The sequence below is a fragment of the Cebus imitator genome, unplaced genomic scaffold (assembly GCF_001604975.1).
Source record: "Cebus imitator isolate Cc_AM_T3 unplaced genomic scaffold, Cebus_imitator-1.0 Scaffold136, whole genome shotgun sequence".
Classification (NCBI taxonomy): domain Eukaryota; kingdom Metazoa; phylum Chordata; class Mammalia; order Primates; family Cebidae; genus Cebus; species Cebus imitator.
Genome location: NW_016107451.1, coordinates 162458 through 174558, shown reverse-complemented (window position 1 = coordinate 174558; position 12101 = coordinate 162458). Strand labels below are relative to the sequence as shown.

The 12101-nt window shown below is 53.6% G+C and overlaps 1 protein-coding gene and 1 pseudogene across 17 annotated transcripts in view; both read left to right on the top strand.

Moving 5' to 3' along the window:
- The window catches only part of RAP1GAP2 (RAP1 GTPase activating protein 2), a 273881-nt gene that overhangs the window by 159302 nt on the left and 102478 nt on the right, over window positions 1-12101 (top strand). The window lies entirely within an intron of this gene.
- On the top strand, window positions 2975-4952 carry LOC108313290 (annotated as a pseudogene).

The following is a 12101-nucleotide window of genomic DNA, read 5'->3' as shown; positions in this document are numbered from 1 at the left end:
GGTTCAAGTGATTCTTCTGCCTCAGCCTCCCAGGTGGCTGGGATTACAGGCACCTGCCACCATGCTTGGCTAATTTTTTTGTATTTTTAGTAGAAACGGGGTTTCACAGCGTTGGTCAGGCTGGTCTTGAACTCCTGACCTCAGGTGATGCACCCGCCTCAGCCTCCCAAAGTACTCAGATTATAGGTGTGAGCCAATACACCTGGCTGTTTTCTTAGATAATTTTTACAAGATTTTTTTTTGGTGTGTGTGCAAGTAACTAGCAAATAAAAATTACCCAAACAATTTTAAATAAAATGATATATGCTTATTATAAAGTTAAAGCAATTGTAAAGTACAGAGAAAATTAAAAAATGAGTAATGTCCTAATAATAATTCTACCTTCCGGAAATATCTATTTTTACTATTTGCTAAGCACCCAGACATCTTGGCATCCTACACACAGAAAGAGGCAAACGCAAATGAGATCACACTGTTTGTGCTCCTTTGTAATAAAAAGAGTTAAATTCAATTTTCATGGCATTAACTAGTGGAGAAAAAAATAAGTGGCTCAGAAGGAGTTGCTGAAGTTTAGAGAAATGTTACCTCTCTGTAAGAGAGATTAATTTCTCTAAGAGTTCTCTAACAGTGAGGAAAAAGATTGTGACAAAAAGAACCAAACCTTTGGGGTAGATATAGTAATTTATTTTATTTATTTATTTATTTTTGAGATGGAGTCTCGCTCTGTTGCCCAGGCTAGAGTGCAGTGATCTCAGCTCACTGCAACCTCCGCCTCCCGGGTTCAAGCAATTGCCCTGCCTCAGCCTCCTGAGCAGCTAGGATTACAGGTGCACACCACCATACTTGGCTAATTTTTTGTATTTTTAGTAGAGACGGGGTTTTGCCATGTTGGCCAGGCTGGCCTTGAACTCCGCCCACCTCGGCCTCCCAAAATGCTGGGATTACAGGCGTAAGCCACTGTGCCCAGCCGAGATACTAATTTAAAAAGATAATTTTAACTTTACACATAGAGTTTGGCCCCCTGCTTTGACTATAAGAGCCAGGTGATTTTGGGGGAAGGACGGTGCGGTCTGTGGACTCCGAGAGTGCTCCTTTTGAGGGGAGCTCCTGTCTGGAGAACAACAGGCTGCGTAACAGGGTCTGTACCTCCAGGTGCTTGGAGGGAGTGTTCCCAGCCGGGGCTCGGTTACATGTGGGAATCAAGCAGAGCCTGTCTCGGGAGTGAACAGGGTTTGTTGGCAAATGGCATGGCTGAGCTGATTTGATTTGGCAGCAGGACGGAGAAGTTTCTGAAATGTCAGATGTTGATATGATGGCTGGTTGTCTCTAATGGGAAGCCAGAAGTGGGGGGGTGCATGACCGAGTGGCATCATCTGCTGTAGAGGAGGAATTTGGGGAAAAGGAAGTAGGAGGTTGGGGGGAAGGAGAGGGAAGGAGGGGGAAGGAGGGAGGGAAGGTGGAAGGTGGAGGAGAGAGGCCAGTGGCAATGGAGGTGGAGAGGGAAAGCGGGGATGAGACAGGGCCGGTGGAGGAGTTGACTTTGCTTCATCAAGGATCGTACCTTGGTGGGGTGGGCTGAGTTTGTCCACAGATCTGTTTTGTTAGGGCAACACAATGTTAAAAAAATATTTCAATGCTCTTTGGGGGGAATGTCCCCTCCCCAATCCCATTTTGTCTTGGAGCCTGTATCCTCCCCGGCCCCTAACGGCATCTGGGTTTGAGACCTTCGCCAGATGACCTGTGGCTCTTTCTAGAGGTCCTTCCTCTCCAGCGTCTAGTCCTGGTGGGTGGCCCAGGCTCGGAGGGGACTAGTATGGCATCTCACCTTAGAGATGCCATGGGGATCAGGAGAAATCTGAGAATCCCATTGGGGATCTAACCCTGGCCTCATCCCACTGAGGATTCCAGCTGTGGTTCAGGACTGTATGTGAGTGCCCCTTTTCGGTCGTCAGTTCTGGGATCTGGAGAGCTGGGCCCTGGGAGACAGGAGGCCGGAGCTGAGGCTCATGCCTGCTTGACCTCATGCTTGGAGACACTTAGTTGAACTGGGAAGATGTGATCTCTGTTCTTTGAAGGTATAATGGCTATGAGGAGGCAAGAACCACAGAAACCCTCTTCCGAAAGTGACGTAAAATGAGCCGTGTGCACACTGCTGTAGAGAAATACTTCACAGCAGTATAAATAATAAGAAATACCAGAGACTGGGAATTCATAAAGAAAGAGGTGTAATTGACTCACGATTCTGTATGGCTGGGGAGGCCTCAGGAAACATACAATCGTGAGGGAGAAGCAAGTGCCTTCTTCACAAGGTGGCAGGAGAGAGAAGAGTGAAGGAGGAGTTTCCAAACTAAACCATCCGATCTCATGAGAACTCACTCACTGTCACCAGAACAGCATGGGGAAAACCACCCCCATGATCCAATCACCTCCCTCCCTCTACACGTGGAGTTTACAGTTCAAGATTTGGGTGGGAACACTGAGCCACGCCATTGCCAAGGTAAGCTGAAAAGGTCAGGAATTCCTTGGAGCATGCTCTTCCTGCCGTTTCTCTAGGAGGGGGTTGATTGGAAGGTATTTCCAGGCCACGGAGCTCAGAGTGAGTCCTTCAAACACCAGAATGGAAAGGCAGAAAGCAGGTCAGCAGCCCTGGTCAGATCTGGAGAGCAGGAAGGTGGGTCTGCAAAGCCTGGGGAGGGTCCATTCAGCATGGTGCCAGGCCAGGTTAGAAACCTGGTTGGGCCTGGCATGGTGGCTCACACCTCTAATCCCAGCACTTTGGGTGGCTGAGGCAGGTGGATCGCTTGAGGTCAGGAGTTCGAGACCAGCCTGGCCAACATGTGAAACCCTGTCTCTACTAAAGATAAAAAAATTAGCTGGGTTTTGTAGTGGGTGCCTGTAATCCCAGCTACTTGAAAGGCTGGGCAGGAGAATTTCTTGAACTCGGGAGGCAGAGGTTGCAGTGAGCCGAGATTATGCCACTGCATTCCAGCCTGGGCAACAGTGTGAGCCTCTGTCTCAGATAAAAAAAAAAAAAAAGAGCTCTACGGGTGGGATTTGACGGCAAGATGCGTCACAGAAAATTCTCTGCTCCCAGACATGGGTCCCTCGGCTTCCTACCTCGGAAATGTAGCAGCAGGCATTGTGAGAAGGTGAAGAGCTTCCCCAAGGATGACCCTTCCAAGCCGGTCCACCTCACAGCCTTCCTGGGATACAAGGCTGGCATGACCCCGTATCGTGTGGGAGGTCAAGGGGCCAGGATCCAAGGTGAACAAGAAAAAGATGGTGGAGGCTGTGACCGTTGTGGGGACAGTACGCATGGTGGCTGTGGGCATTGTGGGCTACATGGAAACCCCTCGAGGCTTCCGGACCTTTAAGACCGTCTTTGCTGAGCACATCAACAGTGAGTGTAAGAGGCGTTTCCATAAGAACTGGTATGAATCTAAGAAGAAGGCCTTCACCAATTACTGCAAGAAGTGGCAGGATGAGGATGGCGAGAAGCAGCTGGAGCAGGACTTCAGCAGCATGAAGAGGCACTGCCAAGTCACCCCGGCACTGCCAAGTCACCGCGTCACTGCCCACGCCCAGATGCGCCTGCTTCCTCTGCACCAGAAGGAGGCCCACCTGGTGGAGATCCAGGTGAACGGAGGCACCATGGCCGAGAAACTGGACTGGGCCGACGAGAGGTGGGAGCAGCAGGTACCTGTGAACCAAGTGTTTGGGCAGGACGAGATGATTGATGTCATCGGTGTGGCCAAGGGCAAAGGCTACAAAGGGGTCACCAGCTGTTGGCACACACAGAAGCTGCCCTGCAAGACCCACTGAGGCCTGCGCAAGGTGGCCTGTATTGGGGCATGGCATACCGCCCGTGTGGTCTTCTCTGTGGCACGCACTGGGCAGAAAGGCCACCATTGCCACACGGAGATCGACAGGAAGATCTGTAAGGTCGGCCGGGGCTACCTTGTCGGGGACGGCCAGCTGATCAAGAACAGCGCCCCCGCCGACTGTGACCTGTGTGACAAGAGCATCAACCCTCTAGGTGGCTTTGTCCCCTGTGGTGAAGTGACCAATGACTTTGTCTTGCTGAAAGGCTGTGTGATGGGAACCAAGCAGCGAGCACTCACCCTCTGCAAGTCCTTGCTGGTGCAGACCCAGCGGCGGGCTCCGGAGAAGACTGACCATCAGATCGCTGACACCACCTCCAAGCTTGGCCATGCCGCTTCCAGACCGTGGAGGAGAAGAAGGCATTCATGGGATCACTCAAGAAAGACTGAATCGCAAAGGGAGAAGGAGCTTAAGGCCAGGAACAGATTTTGCTGGAGGGGGTCTCAATAAAAGTTATTTTTCACTGGAAAACAAAAAAGAACCTGATCAGAGCAGAGCAAGGGAGCAACTGAGGTTAGTGTTATTTGTGAAGGCAGGAACCAGGAAGCTGAGGCATCCCAGGCCCTCGGGCCAGCCTGACTCGGCGTGGACAGCTCTACCTCCACGGGCAGTGCCCACATCCTCTCCACATGGCATGGTCTCTGCGACACATTTGGCTTCCTTTCTCCTTGCTGTGTGGGTCCCAGGCCTGGTGGCAGTCACGAGTGCACACTTGGTTTCTTGAGGAGCAGCTCAGAGCTTCAAGGCAGTTACCACAATAAAGCTCACCGCACACTGTGAGTACATGCCACAGAGCTTTGCAGTTCAGAGGATGGGACTGAGGCCAGCAGTTCAGAGGCATGGCATAGGCTGTTACGGTTCCTCAAGCCAGCGTGCACTTGAACCCGTTGGGAGGTTTCTGTTAGTTTCTTACGGCTGCTGTCACAAATGGCCGTACCCTTAGTGGCTTAAGACAGCACACATCTATCATCTTGTAGTTCTGGAATGGGTCTCACTGGGATCAAATCAAGATATTGCCAGGGGTCGGGTGAGGTGGCTCACGCCCGTAATCCCAGCACTTGGGGAGGCCAAGCTGAGCAGATCACTTGAGGTAAGGAGTTTGAGACCAACCTGGCCAACATGGTGAAACCCTGTCTCTACTAAAAATACAAAAATTAGTTGGGCATGGTGGTGCACGCCTGTAATTCCAGCTACTTGGGAAGCTGAGGCCGATGAATCACTTGAACCCGGGAGGCAGAGGTTGCAGTGAGCTGAGATGGCGACACTGCACTCCAGGCTGGGTGACAGAGCAAGACCCCGTCTCAGAAAAACAAAAGATATTGCCAGGGCTGCATTCCCTCTGTAGGCTCTAGGAGACAATCTATCCTCTTGCCTTGTCAGCTTCTAGAAGGCCACCTGTATTCTGGCCCCAAACCTGTTTTCAAGGCCAGCCACTCTGGAGCAAATCTTCTCACACCACCATCTCTCTGATTCCCTTCTCATTACCCAGGCTCTGGGTTACCCTGGGTGCACCTGGGATCATCCAGGCTCCTCTTCCCATCTCAGGGGCAGCTGATTGGCAGCTTTAATTCTAGCCACAATGTGAACGCCCCCTTGCCATGTAACCTCACATATTCCCAGGTTCGGGGGGACTGGGACAAGGGCGTCTTTGGGTGCGAGTGTTGGGGGCATTATTTGGCTTATCACAAGGACCCACCTTCATGGGTTTTGTTCAGACGTGGGTCCTCATCTGTAAAATGGGCATTTCTACCTGCTTCCTAGAGGAAATGCTGGCTGGCCCGCCGCATGGCTGGTCTTCTATCTGTGGGATTCTGTGGCTCTGTGACTAGTTCTTCCCCTGCCTGATTTTGCTGCTTTGCGAGCCCGTGACTGATGATACGGTATCAGATGTCCTTGCCCCGATCCCACGACCATGGGATCTGAAGGGCAGGAGGGGCATAGGTCCCTAAGCATTTCCACAGGGAAAAGGACACACAAGTGACCAGCCTAGAGGAGCCACGACCTTGGTTTTGTTACCTTCCATCAGCTGCTTGCTGGTTCCCCCATCCCAGTGGAAAAGTCAGCACTCCTTGAGAGGGGAAGAAAAAAGACACATGTTAAGCTTTGCCCAGCTCCGATTTGGAGTTGCCCAGTTTTACTTGAAAGAAGCTGCCATTGTCTGCCTCCACTGACACATCATCAGCTTCCTCCCATCTAACCTGTACCTTCCTTGCTGCCGTTTCAGCCTGCTGGCTCTCCATGCGGCCGGCCGGGAAACAGCAAAGCTGTCTCCCACGTCGATAATGACACCTAATCCTGCAATCTGCCTCCGTCCAGTTCTAACCACGCCACTGCTTCCATTCCCGGGACCAGGGCACCCTGGGTTTTGTCCTGACGGACTGGACCGTCCATGGTTGACAGGTGGCGGGTCTGGGGTCACCTGGGGGTGAGGGTGGGAAGGCAAGGGAGGGGACGAAGGCACTGCATTCTGCTCAGACGAGCAGTGCATAGATAACTCTCCCCAGGTGACCAGCCTGGCACGGAAAGTCCCCCTCCTGGTCCCCCAGGTCAGATAGTGTTGCCTGGCTACGGGCGGTCAGCGAGGCTCCGGCTGGGTGAGTAAACAGGCACACATGTTTAAAATTCAATATCACTGGCGGGCAAACACTCTGGCAGCGCCTTCCAGCCCACCGATAAGCTCTCATTCTCCTCGCTCGATGTGCGTGGGGGCCTGCACCAAGACCCAGATGGTCTCTGCTGGGAATTGGTCATCAGCTGTTTTGAGGGATGGGGAGGGGTGGGCCATTATAGCCTCAGCCTCATGTGGACTGTCACCCTGATTGCTCTGGGCAAGCTCCCGAGGGACCCTGGGGCTGGCCTGGACTCACCAGCTGGATGGAGCTTCCAGGGCAGGGAGCTATTTGGGTTCAGTGGCTCACACCTGTAATCCTAGCACTTTGGGAAGCCAGGGAAGGAGAATCGTTTGAAGCCAAGAGTTCAAGACCAGCCTGGGCAACGTAGCTTGTCTCTAAAAACCAAAAACTAGCTGTGCATGGATGTACATACCTGTAGTCCCAACTACTTGGGAGACTGAGGTGGGAGGATCCCTGGAGCCAGGTGTTTGAGGCTGCGGTGAGCCATGATTGTGCCACTGCACTCCAGCCTGGTTGACAGAGTGAGACTTCATCTTTAAAAAAAAAAAAAAAAAAAAAAATGGCAGGGGCCTTTGGGGAATCTCATCCAGATTCCTATCTGCCTGTGGAGGGTCAGGGCCTGTGAAGGGTGTGGCTGGAATCTGGTAATCCACTGGCCTAGCCAGGTGTCTGTGCGGCCGTATTTATTAAGAAGAGGGTGAGAGAAGGTAGGCCAGCCTCCTCTTTGCTGGAGGCGCACACATATCTGCCTGGGGCATCTCCCGGGGCACTTGGTGAGGTGGTTCCTGGTAAAGTCATTCCTGGTAGGGATCATTTGACAGCAACACAGGTGAGCAGGTGAGGTTGATTATTTTCCCCACACGTGCCTCATGCTTGCCCTCTTCCATTGCTTAGGCTTCTTCCCCTTCCTCCTCCTCATCCTTACTCTGAGACACAGCTTGAATGCCACCTCCCCCAGGAAGCCTTCCCTGAATGCTCTAGCAAGAGTTAGTATTGTTTGCTCTCCCACCCAGAAGCACCTTATACATGAGAGTGCTAGCAGACACCCTTCATTCACTTTGCAAATATTTATCGAGTGCCTGCTGTAGATTGGGGTGTGCTTTAGGGCCGGAGGATATAGCAGTGGAAACGGCAGATGTGATTTCTGTCCTCATGGAGCTTACCTTCCAGTGAGGGAGACGGTCAGCAGATGAGAAAACAGTCCCGAGACTGAGCTTTTGATGGGTGTCCTGGCGGAGGATGTTTGGATGCTCTGGGTTTCAAGTTCTATTCACCAATATCAGTGTTCACGGCAGGGAGAAATGGCTTTCTGTGGGGGCCAGGGAGGAGTCCTGGAGGAGGTGACATTAAGCTGAGCCCTGGAGACGGGGCAGGAATGGCCATATGAAGGCCAGGAGTGTGTCTGGACATGGGGCGTAGCAAGCGCAGAGGCGCCCAGGCAGGGAAGAGCCTGCACATTTGCGGAGTGCAGAGGAAGCCTGCGCGGCTGCAGTAGTGTTACAGGGGAGGCTGCACATGGGCCGACGTGCCAGGCCTGGGGACCTTCCTGGAGCGGGGGAGTGTATTTTCACCAGCAGAGTGATGTGATTCACGTCTGGCTGCCACGTGGAGAATGGATTACAGGTCAGCAAAAGTGGAAGCAGAGAGACGAGACGGGAGACTGTTGTCTGGGTCTGGGCAAAAAATGAAGGAGGGAGCTTGGACTTGGGGGTGTTGGGGGTGGACATGGTGAGAAATGGGGCATTCAGGGTGTGCTGAGGGGGTCGAGGCAGCAGGGTGCGCCGATGGATTGGACGTGGCAGATGAGGGAGAAGGAGGTATCTTGAGGTTTAGTCATCCTAGATGGGGCTTGAGCAATGGATAGGTTCCAGTCCCATTTTCTGAAATGGAGGTGCCTGGGGAGGGGCAGGTTCAGGGAACACAGGCCAAGTTTGAGATCCTCATGAAAAGTGGAGAAATTAAACATGCATTTGGAGATGCTCATTTGGCGCTCCAAGGAGAGGTCACAGTTAGGGACATTCATGTGGAGAATCAGCGTAGAGATGGTGTTAAATTCATGAGAGTGGGTGGGCAGCTTGGGAGGATGGCGTAGACAGAGAGAGGAGGCGCTACGCTGAGCCCTGACCTCAGGGTCATACGGAGGAGGAGCCTGCAGGGAGGGCTCAGGTGACACCGGGAGAGCTGGCGGGTCGAGAAGGCCCAGAGGGGAGACGACAGATGACGGAGGTGGTGTGCTGAGCAGTCAGGATGAGGGCATGCATTCTTTTTTTTCTCCATTTTGAGACGAGGTCCCGCTCTGTCGCCCAGGCCGGAGTGCAGTGGCATGATCTCGGCTCACTGTAACCTCCGCCTCCCAGGTTCAAGCGATTCTCCTGCCTCAGCCTCCTGAGTAGCTGGGACTACAGGTATGCACCACCACACCCGGCTAATTTTTGTCTTTTTAGTAGAGACGGGCTTTCAACATGTTGTACGGACTGGTCTCAGACTCCTGACCCTGTGATGTTCCCGCCTCAGCCTCCCAAAGTGCTGGGATTCCAGGCGTGAGCCATTGCACCTGGCCACTTCCCAGGGACTTTTGAGGGCACAGCTTCTTGTAGCATTTGGTAGCATGGAGGTCCTTGGTGACCTTGACAAGTGCAGTTTCAGGGGAACTATGGGACCAGGTTGATCAGCCAGTGGAGGCACAAAGACCCTGTTGCCCGAGGTGTGCAGAATTCCGTAGAGCTGAGCCGGGTGGGGGGGCTGTCCCCTGGGAAGACTTGAGACCCCCTCTGCTCCAGCTGAGGACAGGCCTTTCATGCTCAAAGCCAGGTTCTGCCCCTGGTAGCAAAGACCCCGTGACTGCCTCACCCTCTCCACGAAGGCATCGGGCTCCTTTCTGGGATACCCTGTTTTCCAGAGGCAGTCCCCATCCATGCTGCCTGGATAGTTCTAGGAGGCAATGGTCCTGAGAGCGCGTGCCAGCCTCAGCCTTGTAGGTTGAGCCCAGATCACGGGTGCACCCCCTCCTCCAGACATGGCCTGTCTTAAGGCCTGGGAGGGCACGGCCACGATGCGCAGACCTGTCGCTCCCAGGGCCCCTGCTCACCCTTCCCTCTGATGAGCTGTGTGGCCAAAGACACAGTGTATCGCTTGCCCTGTGTGGCGCTGAAAGGCTCCTGGAAGGGTGTCTGGGACTGTAAGAGGCCTGGGGCTCTCTCTGGATGGATCTGCCTTGCCGTCACCCACCTCAGCCTCATCCATCGCTGGCTGTGAGATGAACGGAACCCAGATTGTCCCCGCTGTGGGTGTAGACCTTCCCACAATGGCTCACCAGGCCCCCTTGTGGCCAATACCAATAGTACCAGATGGGAGCCCATGGCTGGGGCTGGGGGTCTGGGAAGGGGTGACAAGCCCACCAGCTGCTCACGGTGCCCGCTGGGTAGACCCAGAGGGTCAGGTGGCCGGGAACTGGGACCCTGCCCTGCGTCCAGGGCCAGCCTCACTGTGGAGGTGCCCTGGAGACCTCATTAGACCAGGCCTGAGTGGGGCGTGTGGCAGCTTCCTCCCTTGGAGCAGGGACTTCTGCTGTCTCTCTGGGTTTCCTACTTTGCAGGCTTATCCGCTGTTCTGGTCTTGCCTGGGCTACAGCTTCAGCCCAGGGTCTGCAAGGTGGTACCAGCTCTTGGAGCCACGTGGGAGTGCCGCTTCAAACACGTGCAGAGGCATTGACTTCTTCTGGTAGAAAAGCAGTGGGATTGTAAGGAAGAGGCTGAGGCCTCTAACTTGTCCTCCTCCCTCTGTGTGCCTCTTGTGTCTGTGTGCTTTTGAGTGGGGGAACCACGGGATAGGCAAATTAGAAACTGCACAAAACACACAACGGAAACAAGGAAATAAAACAAAACAAAAGGGCCGGGCGCGGTGGCTCATGCCTGTAATCCTAGCACTTTGGGAGGCCGAGGCGGGTGGATCACCTGAGGTCAGGAGTTCGAGACCAGCCTGGCCACCATGGTGAAACTTCATCTTTACTAAAAATATAAAAAACTAGCTAGGCCTGGTGCTGCATGCTTGTAATCCCAGCTACGCGGGAGGCTGAGGCAGGAGAATTGCTTGAACCTGGAAGGCGGATGTTGCAGCGAGCTGAGATCGTGCCCTTGAACTCTGGCGTGGGTGACAGAGGAGACTCTATAACTGCTTATGGTGGGAGGGCGTGGTGCAGCTGGTTCATGGTCCTCCCCTTTCGGGCCCATAAACCTGGCTGGGGACTAGGCATGTATGTTTGCCATGAGTGAGTGTTTCTTATGTGTGTGTGTTGGTGAACGTGACTGGGAATGTTTTGGGTGGTTCTTTGTTGTATCATCGAGTGTTTTGAATGTGTGTTTGGGGGTGGGTATTGTGGGACCCCCACGTTGGTATGAATGTATTTGCAGCTGAATGATTCCTCTAGCCAGGACAGCGGGGCGGCCCCTGGAAGGACAGCCTATTGTCTTGCCCCCACCCTCATGAGGGCCTCTGTTTGCCCCAGCACTCCGTTCATCAGCCCCAGCTGGCCAAAGGGGGTGGGGCCATGATGTTATTAACGTATGGCTTCTAGGGAGGAGAGCTGTTTGGCATTCCAGTCCCCACATGGTTGTGGTTGTTCGTGTATAATGAGGCTGTTGGAACTTGGGGACTAACTGTTACCTAGAGTCACTCGGGACCGAAGCACTTATTTAAGTAATCGTTAGCTGGAAGACGGGACAGGAACAGAGCATGCGACTTGCAGACGTCCCCACTTTCTGCAGGTCAGCCTGAAATGACGTTCCCAGCAAGTGAGGCTGGTACCGCTCCGCCTTCCTCCTCCCTCTAGTGCGGGGAAGGGCAGCTTGGGGTCTTTTAGGGGATGGTGGGGCTGAATTGGGGTTATAGAGATGACGTCTCTCAGGCACATCAGAAGCACATGCCCCCAAAGTTCCCAGCTTCCCATGACTTCTTTTCTGACACTGCCCATTATTCAAGGAAACCCAGCAGCACAAAGATATATATATTGATGTATTCAGTTCTCAGTCCGGCACGTTCGATGAACACCTGCTCTGCGCTGGGCGGGTAATCCATTGTCCCAGATGGAGCAGGAAGAGCCCAGATCATTGAAATTCGGATTCAGCTCATCTCTGAAGCTGCTTTTGCTGTTCCCAGCAGTGCTGATGTGGGTCTGGGGGCTGGGCACGTTGCTTTCCTCCTTTGTGCTGAAGCAGAAGGTGCGAGGCTGGGGGTTTCCAAGCAGGAGGGTGCGGGAGCAGCCAAGCTCTGGAGCACAGGTCGTAATGGGTGACGGGACCCCTCATTGTCTCTCTGGGGGACAATCAGAGCCCCAGTGGAGGAGGACGGAGAGTGGCCGACTGCGTACGCTGTAACCAGCGTGGGACCCGAAGCTCAGGGAGAGGAGGGGTCGGAAGGGTTGTCGGTATGTGCCGTGTGTCTCGGCCTATGATGCCTCTTGCTTTGGAAATTCTGCAAGGTTGCATTTTTAACATTTTTTTTTTGAGATGGAGTTTCGCTCTTGTTACCCAGGCTGGAGTGCAATGGCGCGATCTCGGCTCACCGCAACCTCCGCCTCCTGGGTTCAGG